This window comes from Pogona vitticeps, chromosome 6, assembly GCF_051106095.1.
Source record: "Pogona vitticeps strain Pit_001003342236 chromosome 6, PviZW2.1, whole genome shotgun sequence".
In the NCBI taxonomy this organism is placed as follows: domain Eukaryota; kingdom Metazoa; phylum Chordata; class Lepidosauria; order Squamata; family Agamidae; genus Pogona; species Pogona vitticeps.
Genome location: NC_135788.1, coordinates 12,016,581 through 12,031,338, shown reverse-complemented (window position 1 = coordinate 12,031,338; position 14,758 = coordinate 12,016,581).

Below are 14,758 nucleotides of genomic sequence, written 5' to 3'. Positions count from 1 at the left end.
CTGCCATTCCAGATGACGTACAGTTTATCTGGACTGTCCTGGCTTTCCTCAGCACCAAGCAAACATGTTAAGTCACTGACATTTTGATAGCTGCTGGCCAAGAATAGCATAATCTAAGCTGATGTCTTCTTTTATTTATTTCCAGATGGGCTGGTAGGAGCTGGTCACGTCTTATCGCCGCTAGCATCCCAAGAAAGGAAGATGAGAGATATTTTCATATTTACGTGAACAAATCAGCCTACCATACGCGTCGCCAGCCCCAACTTTTCAAGGCCTGACAAGTATATTGTTAGAAAGAAATTAAGGCAGAGTTTATCTCCCTGGTGTTGGAAGAGAGGAGAAGTCAAGGGAGGGAAGGAGATTGCCTGAGAACTTGACATTGAATGACAATGTGTTCCTTTTTGGAACACTCGGATGAAATATTGTAGGTGACATATAAGTCATTCTTTCTTGATGCATCTACTAAGATAAGTGTTCTGTCCTGCCAATGAGATTCTTCCGACAGCAGTGATCAGTAGCTAGTGGCCTCAAGTTCAGCAGCAGTCTGTTGAATTGGTCCCTCCATCGGTTATCAACAAGGACACAGGAGGTGGAGGTGGCGGTGGAGGAAATGCTAGACAGCTCATTGGTTTAGGCATTCAGAGTTTGACGGGCTGGATGTGATGATCCATAGGGTCCCTTCCAGCTCTGCATTTTCACAATGATGATGATGAAGTAATGACTTTGTCAACAAGAGGGGCTGGACTTGAAGATCCATAGGGTCTCTTAAAGCTCTGCAGTTCTAAGATTATTATTATTATTATTTAACATTGTGCGACATTCTATTTTGAGATCCATAGATGGGGTCCTGGTATTGCAACTGCAGTATCTACATCACACCAGCTGAGATGATTTACCAGGTGTAAAAGTGTCTAGAAGATAGGGATTCCTTTGAAACACACCAATGCAAAAGAATAAATGGGCACGAACTGGGCATCAGAAATGGCATTATTCAAAACAGCACTATTCTGCAGCAGGACAACCCTTTCTTCTCCTCAGGACACTCTGTTGCTGACCTTAAAGTATCTGTAGTAGAGGGAAAAACGTCAAGGAGAGATTAGCAAGTGAGAGACTACCGTGTTAAAATTCATTAGGAGGTTTCAGTCTATCACCAGAGGTTTGAATCAGGGTAACAGATTGTTATCACCTTGAACACATTAATTGGCATACCTAGTGCCAGGATGTCTGTGTTATCAGCAACCATTTTCTAAATGGCCAGTGTTAATTATGTAATTGTTACTGTCAGTCCTTTCTGCATTTAATTTCCTTCCCATTGTTTGCAATCCCAACCTCAGCTAGATATCCTGTAGCCATACCAGAAATTTGGGGACAACCGTCCATGCATCTGTTTAACTGGGCTAAGCTTCACAACAGCTTGTGCTACAATAAGGTGGTTAATGTTTAAGACACCATAAGACTCTGTGTTGGAAAGATGAACATTCATATGGACGAGTGAAATGAAGTCTTTAAGCAGCATTGATTTGGTCTAGTTGTGGTGGAATGAAATAGATGCATTTTATTCATCAGTCTTTCCGGGAGTACATTAATACTGTATGGAAAGTTGCACCTTTGTACCACTTCTTTACACACAATGTGTCATATTAGTAGATAAATATTAATTTCATTTTTATCCTGACTTTCCTCAAGAGAATTAAAAACAGACACAAGATCTTCCCCCCGCAGATAGGCACAAGGAGCTAAAACGGACTCACTGAATCCATGGGACTTGCATAAGTGAAATTCCAGTGGGTATCTTCTCATTGAGGTGAGCAATAATAATTTCTCCTTCCCCAATTTAAACTGTTTAAAACAGTTTACTCAGCCCTAATATTCCATATGCAGTCCTAACCCAAGATATCTTGCTGTCACAAACTCACCCTGCTACTTCCCACCCTATCCAATTTGCTAAAGCCTAGAATTTAAAGTCATATAATAAAATTTGACAGGACTTGAAACTAGAGATGGGGATATTCGTATTCATATATGAATATCCCCACACAGGTGGAAATAACGAGGGTCCGGCCCCATGGGACTGGACTGTCCACTGACAATTTCACAGCTGCTGCCGGCTCCACGGTGCCTTCCGATTACGACGTTATCCACAATCGATTACCCAGTCCTGGCAGGAGGCGGGATGACAAGCCTCTCTGCTAGGTCGGAGAGTGGCTAATCCATTGCGGAGAACAGTGTGATAGGAAGCCTCCGTGGAGCCGGTGGCAGCGGTGAAATTGTGAGTGAACAGTCTGGCCCCATGGGGCTGAAGCCTTGTTATTTCCACCTGTGTGGGGATATTCGTATACAAATACAAATACCCCCATCTCTACTTGAAATTCATCCGATTCTGATTAATGCAGGAAACCCAGAGCAAATATACCTTAAAGGAAATGTCTAACTCTCTGTAGGTAATAGGAGTCAAACAAGATAAGATGTTCAGCTCACATTTACAAGATAGACGGCACTGTTTATCCTAGCACAACGTTTCTTCTCCTCCGTATCTTGCATACTAGCTGGTTTTTATTTTGTCTCTAGAGGACCAACATGCCATCAGTTTCCAAATCCAAGTTAAGAGTCCCATCTGGTTTGAGCCAAGGGCTTCACTGTGAACTGCTGTTGTCAAGAATGGGTACACCTTGCTACACATGCTTGAGCCATGAAAAGTACAATCTAAGAACCATCCCAGAAGTTCATATAAAAATATCACCGGACAGTAGCACTGAAGACTCTGCAAACCACGAGTAACAGAAAGAGTAATAACTCCCCCATCTCTGCTTCACTTTTCCATTTAGACTGGTTGCCACCTCTGCCGTTTCAGAGGATTGTGCAAGGGGATAAAAAAAAACTTCCCGGTCTCAGGCAACTGCTGAAGCGTCAGATTAAAAACACGTCACCTAAGAGTACTCATAAATTTGCCCAGCTCCATTTGAAAACTAATCATGTCCTTTGTCCTACATCAACTGTTCTTGGGAGACTCCGGCAGAACCTCTCCTTTGTGATGGATCACGTCACTCATTAAATTCCATCTCAAAGCTCAAATAAGAAATGTCTGAGAATGGAGTTCTTGCCTTCTGTTTTTATGTTCCATGTGAAGAACCAAATTCTGCTCTTGATTACAGGTGGTTTTCAACAGGATGAAGTCTTACTGAGGAAGGCTTTAAAAATGACCCAGAGTGAGCTCTATCCACAAAGCATTGCACTACATCATTTTATCAGTTTCAAAAAGCAGTCTGCTCCAGGCGCCTTAACTCAGCACTCCAATGCCTTATGAGCAAGTCCTGGTATCTGCCACAAGGCACAATATGTAGATGCAAGTTCCACATGGAGACGTTGCCTCCAATTTTGGCCACACATCCAGATAGACACACGGACTTCAGGACTTCATCTTCCACTGTTATTTTTTTTTTTCACTAAATCACCCAAAACTACAGCTGTAATTTCATGGCCTCAACCCACATCAAAACCCAACGGAAGGTATAGATGGTCAAAAGATGTGTCTGGCAGGATCACAATCATCAGTTCTGCATCCACACCTTACCAGACTTTCCAGGACTCACTTCCAGTGCGGCCTCATCTCTTTACAACGTAAGGGCAATAGCTAGAGAACAAAGTAGTATGGAAGTCTCCTAGAACAAGTGAGGCTGACAGCTGGTCCAGGCTGGCCAGTTTTCATAAGGCTTCAGAAAGCATGTGCAGGTTGCTCAAGCAACGGCAACTTTTCCATGGGTAGGGACTGCCAGCTTTCTTGCAGTGATCTCTCTGAGATCCTGGCTCCTTTTGCCTTGCATTAGCCAAACTGGACTATATTTACCTGGACTTGGTCTTAGAGACAATGATATTGCCTTAACAGCCAAGCACTGAGATCTTGTACTCACACAATGGCAGCAGGTTCACCTGATGTCACTGTGCATGGTTTCACTGTTCCACCTCTTTTAGGAAGGTTTAAAAGGAGGCAGTGATCATGAAGGGTCCAACTATACTTTACAGATAACTTGTCACTAGAAAAAGGCATTCCTTAAGAGCTGTTTGCAATGTGTACCTTGCAAATAAGTTTGCTTTGTTTTGTGCTTGGTCATCAAGCAAAAAGCACATTCTTTATTTGTAAGTCTTGTTTCTCTGCCTCTGTCACCTCTTGAAAACTAAAGTCAGCTCTGATGGTGGTTTATCTCTAATGCATCAGCTGATATCCTGTTGCTTGACATAGGAAGCTGCAACTCAATTAGGCCTGTTGAATCAATGAGATTTACGGAGGAGTTGATTCAAGAAATTCTCACTCATTCAAGGGGCCTACTCCAGTTGCAAGTCACTATACTAAGCAACAGGATCTCGGCCTATTTTGTTTGGCTCGTAAGAGAGGATTTTCAGTGTTCTCTCTAAACTAAAGTTCTCAGGATGCTAAGGGAGAAGCCACAATTATTAAATGGGTAGAAATCTGCTAAAGGAATAAAATGTATATCGGCCGAATGTCTCTCTCTCTCTCTCTCTCTCTCTCTCTCTGTGTGTGTGTGTGTGTGTGTGTGTGTGTGTGTGTGTGTGTGTGTGTGTGTGTGAGAGAGAGAGAGAGAGAGAGAGAGAGAGATCTGCTAAAAAGAAAATCCTAAAATTCCTCTTGCCATATGGGGCAAAAGTGCCACAATGGTTCAGATTAGGCTGAAGGTTATGGTCATAGATCTATGCCACCCAAATGCTTCCAACCAGTGTTCATTAGATGGATGTCATGAGCTCAAATGCAAAGCATTTGATTGCTGACACAGCTTGTAGAGCTTCAAAGTGGATAGTCTTAGGTCAGGTGACATGAAAGTAAGAGGTAAATTGCTACTCTCTAGAGTTATTGAATTATACATTTCTGTCGTGAAAATCAAAACCAGCCCATCTTACTTTCTGCACTCAAAACACTACTTCTCTCTTCCTTCCTCAAAACACTACTTCTCCCTTTCTTCCTTTTGTTCATTTGTATTTTATGTCCACCAAAAAAATATAGGGTACTCTGCTTACAAAACACTGATTAAAACAGAAAGAATGCTTTCACTCACTGCCTAGTAAAGCCTGTCTCCAACCCTTTCACTCGGAATGTTCTTTCCATGTCGGGAAATGAAAATATAATGCCATCAAATGTCAAACACACATTTATGCAGAATAAAAATTCATGCCCATTTCAAGTACTTTAGCAGCAGGAAGCTCAATCAAGCAACTCAACAAGCAGACCCCCTTGGCTGTCTCATCACCAAGTGCCTGACACCATAATAGTTACATCTTTACTTGGGTATGTCTACTAATTGTGTCCCTCTGGACATACAAGGGCCCTACTGGAATAAGTTCAAATTGTCCTACATTGCATGAGCCTGGAGCTACTCCAAATGAATCACATCCAAAGTAAATTTGAAGAACCTTAACTCATACGACAGCACTCCATTAATAGAAAGCACAACATTTTCCAGCCAGCCCTCTGCTCCTAATGCTCTACAGATTAGCAGTATGAAATTTTATTTTAGCCAGTAAAGATAAATCTAAAAAAGATGACCACACTCCATGTCTCCTGTGGCCCAATTAAAAGTATTCCATGCCAAAATTAGAGGAGGTAAAGAACAACGAGCACTATCGCTACCAGTTTAGGGCCTCGAACAGATGACACGCCACCAGATTGCCTCTTTTCAAAAGAACAAATGGTTATAGAATGTAAACAGGTGAAATGTTTGGAAAATATTAAAGTGGTCAGTTGATTCAGAGAGTTTAACCCTAGGGAGTCAGAAGAGATTATTAGCTCTTCCTTACAAATATAAGCCCTGCTCTATGAGAAAAGAGAGTAGGATAACCTTTCTATCATTCTTCTCTACATAGGGAGAGCAATAGACTAAAAAGAGGAAGCTGTGCCAAGCAATCCATAACCCTGAAAAATCAGGGTTCTCCACGAGAAGGGAATACTAGTAGAGACGTAGGACTGGCCTTCTCCCTTTCATCATACACAAACAGGGATATAATTGCAATTCTTAAAAAAATACACCGTCCAGTTAGGGATATTGTGCATCCTGTATCTATGATTCAAAATGCCAGGAAATGGCCCAGTATTGCTGCACAATATCATGCCCACACATTGCCAGCAGGAAAAAAGATGCCAAGCTTTATATAGTAAAGGGCAGCCTGAATGTTGACAACACCCATGGCAGTCATCTTTTTTAAAGGAAAAGGATTAGAAAGGGAGAAGCTGGGAACTATTTGAAACCAAGGTAAAAAATCATTTATACCAGAAGGACAGTGAAGAAACATGGGTGGTGGAATCGTTTGAAATGTGGAGGAGAGTTTTATAGAGACCACAGAAAGGCAGAAAAGTGGGTGCTCGGTCAAGTCAAGCCTGAACTCTCATTAGAGCAAAAATGAGTAAATTGAAACTCACCAGAGCACAAAGTGCTGTCCTCTGAAGATGACGGCCACAGAGACTGGCAAAACGTTAGGAAGAACAACCTTCAGAACACGGCCAAAGAGCCCAAAAAACAACAACCATGAAACTCTCCTACCTTGCACTTATAAGGAGAATACAGAACTGACTGGAAAAGACAATATGACTCGGGAGGTAATTAACTCAAATACTCACCACACAACAGAAGTGACTTGATGACACACAATATTTTTGGAGATTTTAAAAAATTCTTTCCAAAATTTTTTAAAAAATGGTGAGGGGCCAACGATTCTCCATCAGGATAAACTAGATTGGTCTTTTCAATGTATGTGATCTGTTTTAAATCTGGTGTAGTTTGAATTCATCCCATGCAGCTGCAATGTCCCATAATTTGAAATCACCCTAATGCAGTGGTGGGATTCAGCCGGTTCGCACCGGTTCTACAGAACCAATACCTAATGTTCTATTGGTTCTGCAGAACCGTTTGCTGGCTTGCTGAATCCCACCACTGGGTGCACCTGCCAAATCTGCTCCAGCCCACAACAGCTCGGAGGAGGGCAGCCGCTCCCATCCCTTGTGACACTCCGCAGCCACGGCCGCCACCTGCCCTGCGCCACCCATGCCAGTCCACGCTTTCCCCTTGCCACCTCTTTTCCTTTCTTATGCCGTCATCTTCCTTCCTTCCTGTAGCTTGTGTTCTCCGTCAAGTCTTTGCCCTTTCGTTCTTCCCGTCCTTTCTTTCCCTCACTCTTTCACGCCTGCTTTTCCTCTTCTCTCCGCCTGCCTGCTTACAGCCGCTATTCCTCTGAAGGAAAGGGAAGCAAGTGGTCTTAACTGACCAGATAGGCGGGATCTAAATAAAATAAATAAATAAAATAAATAAATAAAGTAAGACACAATTCCGTCAAAAAGATGGGGAGGTGCAGGCAGGCAGAAAGACAACAGGAGTGCCCCATTTGCTGAGGGTGAAAAAATCTCACTTGTCTTCCTCTTGTGAGCACTCACGGTTTTCCCCACAGTGTTGTGATGTTCCCTTGATTGACATGGGTAATATCCAAATACGTGCTTAACCCAGGCACAACTCGGTGGGGTAAGGGCAAAAAGTGATCCAGCCAGGCCTTCATGTTGGCTGGACAGCGTCCCCTTAATTGGCCGCTTGATCAGGAAACCCGCTGAGTGAAGATGGCCGGAAGGGACCGGAAGACACTCACTTTTTGGTCCTGGAATCAAAGTGTGCTGCTTATATATCATCCCATGGCCTTTCAGGCATTCCTAGTGTGAGGTAGTGGACAGAGTAACGGACTAGAACTCTGGAGAACTGGGTTTGAATCCTGAATAGGCCATGGACATTCACTGGAGGAACTGGGACAGGTAAAAAAAACCACTCCTCAAACACACACACACACACACACACACACACACACACACACACACACACACACACACACACACACACACACACACACACACACACACACACACACACACACACACACACCACTCAAGGCACATGCTGGGCAGTTTACAACTTAGTTATGCAGGCTACATATTGCCCCCTCAGCCAACTGGGTACTCCATAGTTTTTCTGCCTACACCTCCCCATCTTTCGGATAGAATTGTATAGTACTTGCTTCACTTCAAGGTAGGGTCCAGCCAGCCCTGATTTCGCTGCATGGGCTCTGGACCCCCGATGGCACCATGGCAAAAACTGGCAATGAAAACGGGTATAAATCAGCAAGGATCAATATTAATGAGTATCGAGATTTTGTTGAAAATGTTTTTAAAAAACTACCAGAACTATTCAATTCCTGGAAGCATTCAAAGAGCTAAAAATATTGTCAGAACAATTGCTGTAAGTTCAGCAGAAGCAGAAAGGGGTTTTTTCAAAGACGAACATTATATGTTCTGAGAAGAGAAGTCGCCTGTTTCCAATATATCAAACATAATGATTATCAGTCTAATCGGTCTACTGCTAAAGGAATGGAATCCTACTCCTACAATGCAAAGATGGTTAAGGGTGATTCACACAGCTGATGATGCTCGGATAAAAGCAAAGAAAATTGCAAGTGAGGACGCCAATCAAACAGCAGTATGGAACAAATCTGAGACTAAGAATTTTTTCATATCTCTGCTCTTCAAAGTCAGTCACTAAATTCGGAATATTTAAGGAGATTCATTGATGTTGGGGCAATCTTTCATAATTAATTTTATTTGCTTGTTCTCCCTTTGTTCACATAATTATTCTGTCCTTAATAACGACTATGGCAAGCAGCTGTATAGTTATATTACCTGAGGAATGTGTAAGGCTCATTGGATTTATTGCACTGTGTACTAGAAAGCATCATTGGCCAGCAACATGTATTAGATCTTCCTTTCAGCATGCTCTACCCTCTAGCAACATGATTCTCTGTCATTTCCTTTTATCAGAGAACTTCAGTCTGTCAGGCCTCACTCTGTCATTTTCCAGGTTCACCAGAAGACACTGAAAGAACACCAGGAGGTCAGCCTACATTAAAATTAGGAGAGCCTCAAACAAATCACACCCAGAGGCTGCCTTTAATTGTCATCTCCAGGCAAATGTTCTTGAATAAATCTCACTACATGAACACCTGCCGGCAGGTTGTGGAGTTAAAAGGAAGCATGGGAAGAGACCGGGACTAAAGAGAAGTAAGAAGAAAAATGACCCAGATATAGAGATTTCACATCAAAGGCACACAGTGTGAAGCTGGCAAGAGACAGCACACAAATAAGTACAAAACTAATATTTGCAAAGAGTAGGAATGGGACCCATTCATACATATGATCCATTTGTTTGTTTGTTTGTTTTTCTTTTTTGTTTTCCCTACGTAGTAGCTAGTTCTACGATTACAGGAGAACATTTTCCTCATCATGGCAATAAATACAGTGGTGCCTCGCAAGACGAATGCCTCGTGGGACCAAAAACCCGCAAGACGATTGGTATTTGCGATCGCTATGGTTCCTCGCAAGACGGTTTCTTCTATGGCTCTGCTTCGCAAGATGGTTTTTTCCCCAAGACTGATGTCTCGCAAGATGAATACATTTCATTCTTTTTTCGCAAGACAGCACTTCTCGTGGAACAAATTACATTCGTCTTGCGAGGCACCACTGTACTGTGTTTCGTATGGCGTGTCTGTACCCTGGCCAGGAAAAAAAAAGCTGCCCACCCTGACTTACATGGTCATGACATCTAAAGTAGATTATCATAATGTAGCCTCTGAAAAGGGCCTCAAAACAGCAGCCAGTGTTCATTGGGCCTTGTCACACAGTGCGTATCACTCCAATTTTGCACTAGCTTCACGAATCCTGGCCTTCTCGTTGCTTGTAGACTGCAGTTAAAACTGTAAAAGCCCCGGAGGGTGTAGGCCAAAGAGATGACTATGTCCTCACACATGAGCTTACCCATCTCTTCAGATCACCTTTTGAAGCCTCCCCTACATATCCCTCTACACTCAGAATTGCAATGAGTGGTTATAGAAGAAAGGGTCTTTTCAGTGGTGGTAGTTGCTTTTCAGAACTCCTTCCTAATGGAAACCAGACTAGCTCCATCATAAGAAGGACTGAGATGGAAGTTGAAAACAATGACTTCAGAGGACACGTTGGACCAGAGAGAATCAACAGTACATTTTTCTTTGGCTTTTGCTCTATTATATTACTTAACGTTATCATGATGTTAATGTGAAGTTCTCCTATTGCATTTTTTTTCTGGCTCAATCAGATATACAGCTCATTCAAAAAAATCAAATAGTCAATAGTCCACTGGAAATTTCTTCCTATGTTTTCAGACGTGGGAGAAATAGTGATAGGAATATCAATTCAAGTTCATGGCAAAAACCCACATCTCCACCAAGGTCAGTCTGCAGTCCGTTCTGAGATCATCGCCCATAGTTATGTGGATTATCTCTCACTAACTGATCTGCAATTGTCAAATCAATGCAATGTTCATGGTTTTTCCCTTCCTGACTCTCCTTTTCTTGATTTCCTACCTCCTTAACAGCTACCATAATTGTAATGTTCAATCATCTCTCAGACATTATTTCAGTGTCTTATTGACTAGCGTTATATCGGCTATTCTCTTTTTCAAATGGCTCTGATTTTTATTCCAACAATTGAAGTTCTCTCCTATCAGCAGAAGAAACTGCAGAACAATGCAATTACGGTTGCAGTGGCTTTGTTCATGCTTTCATCTCCATGTCTCCTTTTTATGAGCACCTGATATTCTGGAAGCTAATGAGAACTTTCTCTCTGGTGCATTCAAAAATAGATAAATTCACAGTCCATGAGAACAATGTGCTTGGCCATAATTCTTTACTTTAACCATCTTTGGGCAATATATTTTCCAAGGTGACGACTGTATTTGGGATGATGAGATTGTAATTTTCTTCAGGTTGACCATATCTTTGTGCGTCCCAGTAGGTTTTCCATAAGCACACAGCTCTCCACAGCTCTTATCCCAATTTAGTGACCAAATGCCCAAACTACATTTGTACAGTATATACATCAGGACTCACTGTCAAGTCGGGCTTAAGTTGCAGTAGTGTGTTGACTTGAACTCAACTCGTGGTTCCCCACCCCCCATGACTTAGACTCATCTCACAACTCAGAACCCACCCACACCTCCCTTTTTTTCTGGGAGAAAAAGCTTGTTTTTATTAGGGACTCAAGACTTGATACCAAAAACTCAGACTCGGACTCAAAGATTAGCCAACATCCCTGATATATGTTCGCTGCCAAAACCAATGTTCCTGAGGAGATATCTGAGAACAGATGGAAATGTTAATCCAAGGACAGCACACATCCTTAATTAAGGATTTCTCTTGAAAATCTGTTTGTGCTTTCTTTAAAAAGGAAAATGAAAACCATTTTATCAAGGGTGGGTGTTTGTTTTGCAGGTATTTTAATTTTAAATCACAGATTGAATTTTTGGTTACAAGGAGGTTCGCCGAAGGAGAAGGAGCAGTGTGGAGGTGTGAGGGTTTCTCAAAAATGAAAAAGCGGGGTGGGAAAGATGAGCTGCAGAAATGTTTTGCCAACTGCTTCAACACAGAGCAAAAATAAAGCAGAGTATGCTGCTTTTAAACTGCTCTAGAGCACTTAGAGCACTCTTTGTGCAATTTGCAATTTAATAATGCAAGCTAAATATTCCTGTCCCTCCTAGCTGGGTACTCAATTTACCGACCCTGGAAGGATGAAAGGCTGAGCCAACCTTGAACCAACTACCACAACCTGTGGGGATCGAACTCAAGTCTTAAGCAGAGTCTTGACTGCAGGGCTTCAGTTTAACCACTGTGCCACAAAGCTCCTTTATAGGGACTCATCTCCAATCCCTTATTTAAGAAAGCCATCAACTGAGGGATTCGCATTAGAATTTTGCTTCATATGGACGGATGGGTAAAATTGTGGGGGTCCACATTTTTCTTTTTTCCCTCATTGGCATTTCAGTTATCCTCCCTCCCTTCACCATGTAAGTGTAATTGCAGCAGTAGAGAATGGGGGACAGAATAGAATGACACCGTCAGCTTTGACATTTATGCGGAGCATATTATGCATGTACATCACTGGCATTTCCGAACTTGAATTATTTTGTTGTGCGTTCGTGAGCTTCCCTCTCCCAACTGATAAGGCAGCAGTAACGGTATGGGTCTGATATGGCATTAGTTTTCTAATCAAGGATCATCATCAAAAATTGTCCATTCACAAAAGAGAGAATTTGTTATTTCACACTCTGACTTACAGATGGTGCAACCACGGCACGTTTACTTAGCCCCACAGGGTTCAGTGTGCTTTTATTCCACCTCAGCATGAATAGGATGCCTTTGGCTTTTCAGCAAGGTTAATTGATTTGTAGTAGGTTCAGACTGGAGAAAAGGAAGCATTGTTTCACACATGACACGCAGTTAACACATGGAAATCATTGACCCATCTTACCTCAAGAAGACAGTGTTCTCTCGAAAGCTTGCAAACTTTTGTTGCATGCAAATAGCCTCTGAAGCTCCTCAAAACTATTCATGGATATAAGAACTGCAGGGAAAGATTTATCAAATTTCTCTACTAGAGGAGAAATTCTCCAGGAGTTTCTCACATAGGGGTCTCACCAACTGTGCTTCCAAGAGAAGAGCCATCCTGTGTAGCTTTGGGTCAGCTGCACAGTCCCAGGGTGCCCCCAGAAGAAGGGAATGGGAAGCCACTTCTGAGGACTCGCTACCTAGAAAATCCTGGAAAGGGCTGTCATAAGTCAGAAGTGACTCAACAGCGCACACTGAAGCTACCAAGATGAATTTGACCCAACTCCAGGAGGCAGTGGAAAACAGGAGGGCCTGGCGTGCTCTGGTCCATGGGGTCACAAAGAGTCAGACACAACTAAACGACTAAACAACAACACCAACAACATGGCCATTTTAGGAGAGAGACATGACCACTCCCCAAATTTTGGAAATTGTTCTGCAAACTGGCCCTTTGCTATTAACAGAGTTTTTTAAAAAAAGAAAGAAAAATCTTGCTGTGTGTCTAAGAAAAATGTCTTATGAGAAAATTTGGCTCACCGCCAGTTGTCAGTCTTAAAGTTTCAGCAACCCCCTCAGTTACATGTTAGAGGCAGGGGTCCCTGTCACTAAATTTTGCCTCTATTACAGAAGATAATTACAATTCAGTTCTTTCCATGTAAGTTTTTCAGCAGGTATAAACAAAGATAGCGTTGTGTCCAGCTCCAGAAGCTAGTAATGTTCCATAATTTGTCATGTAGTTCCCAAAACCCTGCCTCACGAAAAAGATTTCAGGATTGTGACTTCATTCTAAGGAATCTTTAGAATTTCTTTAGGTGGTAATTTTCAGCTTACCGTAATATCACAAGGGAGGGGAGCTAATGCATACATTTTTCTGGTGTCCCCCCCCATTATCTATGTCTTTATCACTCTGCAGTATCCCCAGCTGCTCCTCCTATGCGATCTGAAAAAGCTCTGTGGGAGGAGTTAACTTAGGGTGTATTTCTGTGGGCTTTTTCCTGAACCACAGGAGGCTGGGGAAAGTGCATGCTATCACAGAGGCAATTTCTAATGCAATACAGTAAAATCATCAGCCATCTCTTATGCAAGGTAAACACAAGACTCCTGAGCTCATTTATGAGAATTTCTCTGGAATGTCTCCTCCTTTGAAATTCTTTTTGAATAGAATTTATTTTCTATCAATAATAGTAGAAAGTTTTATGGGAGAAATTTCTGACATAGCGCTATTCCAAATTGCTAAATATAGGTATCGCATGCAAATGTGGATTTACATCCATGAAATTTTCTGCTTTTCTTAGTTACAGTAAACAAAAGTGAAGGATTTGATACTTTGATATGTACCAGTGAGGATGATGAATTAAACATGCAGAGACCATTCAAGGTTCCCAAGGAAGGTGTTCATTTCTATGTGTCTATCTGTAGTCAATGTATTTCTTTTCAGGGCTGTGTCCCTGAGGAAGTAGGCAGATCTCTTGCTATTGCCTTCCCCTTGCTATTGTCACACAGATGTCATTATCTGGCTACAAGTTGGAGAACTAATCCAAGCATAACCACAGCTGTAATTTGTGTTGTTAAACATTTTGCAAGAAAATTGCTTCTTGTGCTCAGTTTGTACTTTTCATTAGTAACATGTAACTCAGCTTCCTCCAAGATTAAAATCAACCATGAATAACTTGGAGCGCTTCAAAAGTGCACCGTTTGCTAATTCATCTGAGATCAATAATGATTAAATGAATAATTTAATGAATCTCAATGTGCACTTTCAAAATAGCTTCCTTTTGTGTTGCAAAGTAGTCATGTTATTTGCATCCAGCAGAACTTGGAAAAAGGGAAAGATGCTATTCCATGTATTCATCCTTGTTTCTTGATGCCTTCCTTCCACTTTATTCAGTTCTGGTACCAGTGTTGTGTTTTGAGTAGTATTAGTGTCCATTCTCTTATCAGTGGGAGAACTGTTAAATCCACATTATATCCTTGGATCATATGTGCTTTTAATACTGAACAATACGAAAGATGCTCTGCCATCACCCTTATCTAAATAACATACAGAGGTAGGAGGAAGTTTTACCAACTTTTCTTGTTCCAGCATTCTCATGCGTGGTTGTTGGATGTATTTTGGGCTATCTGGAGATTTTTCTTCCGAATGTTTAACCAGTCTCTGTGGCCATTATCTTCAGAGTTAGACCTCTGTCTGTGTTCTGGTGTAGTGTGTGGGACAGTTGAGTATTTGTAGCTGTGGGATCAGCTTTTTGTCCTTTTCAGGAGATTGGGTGATTGTGGTGATCAGGGTGTTTTTTGTTATGGGTGTATT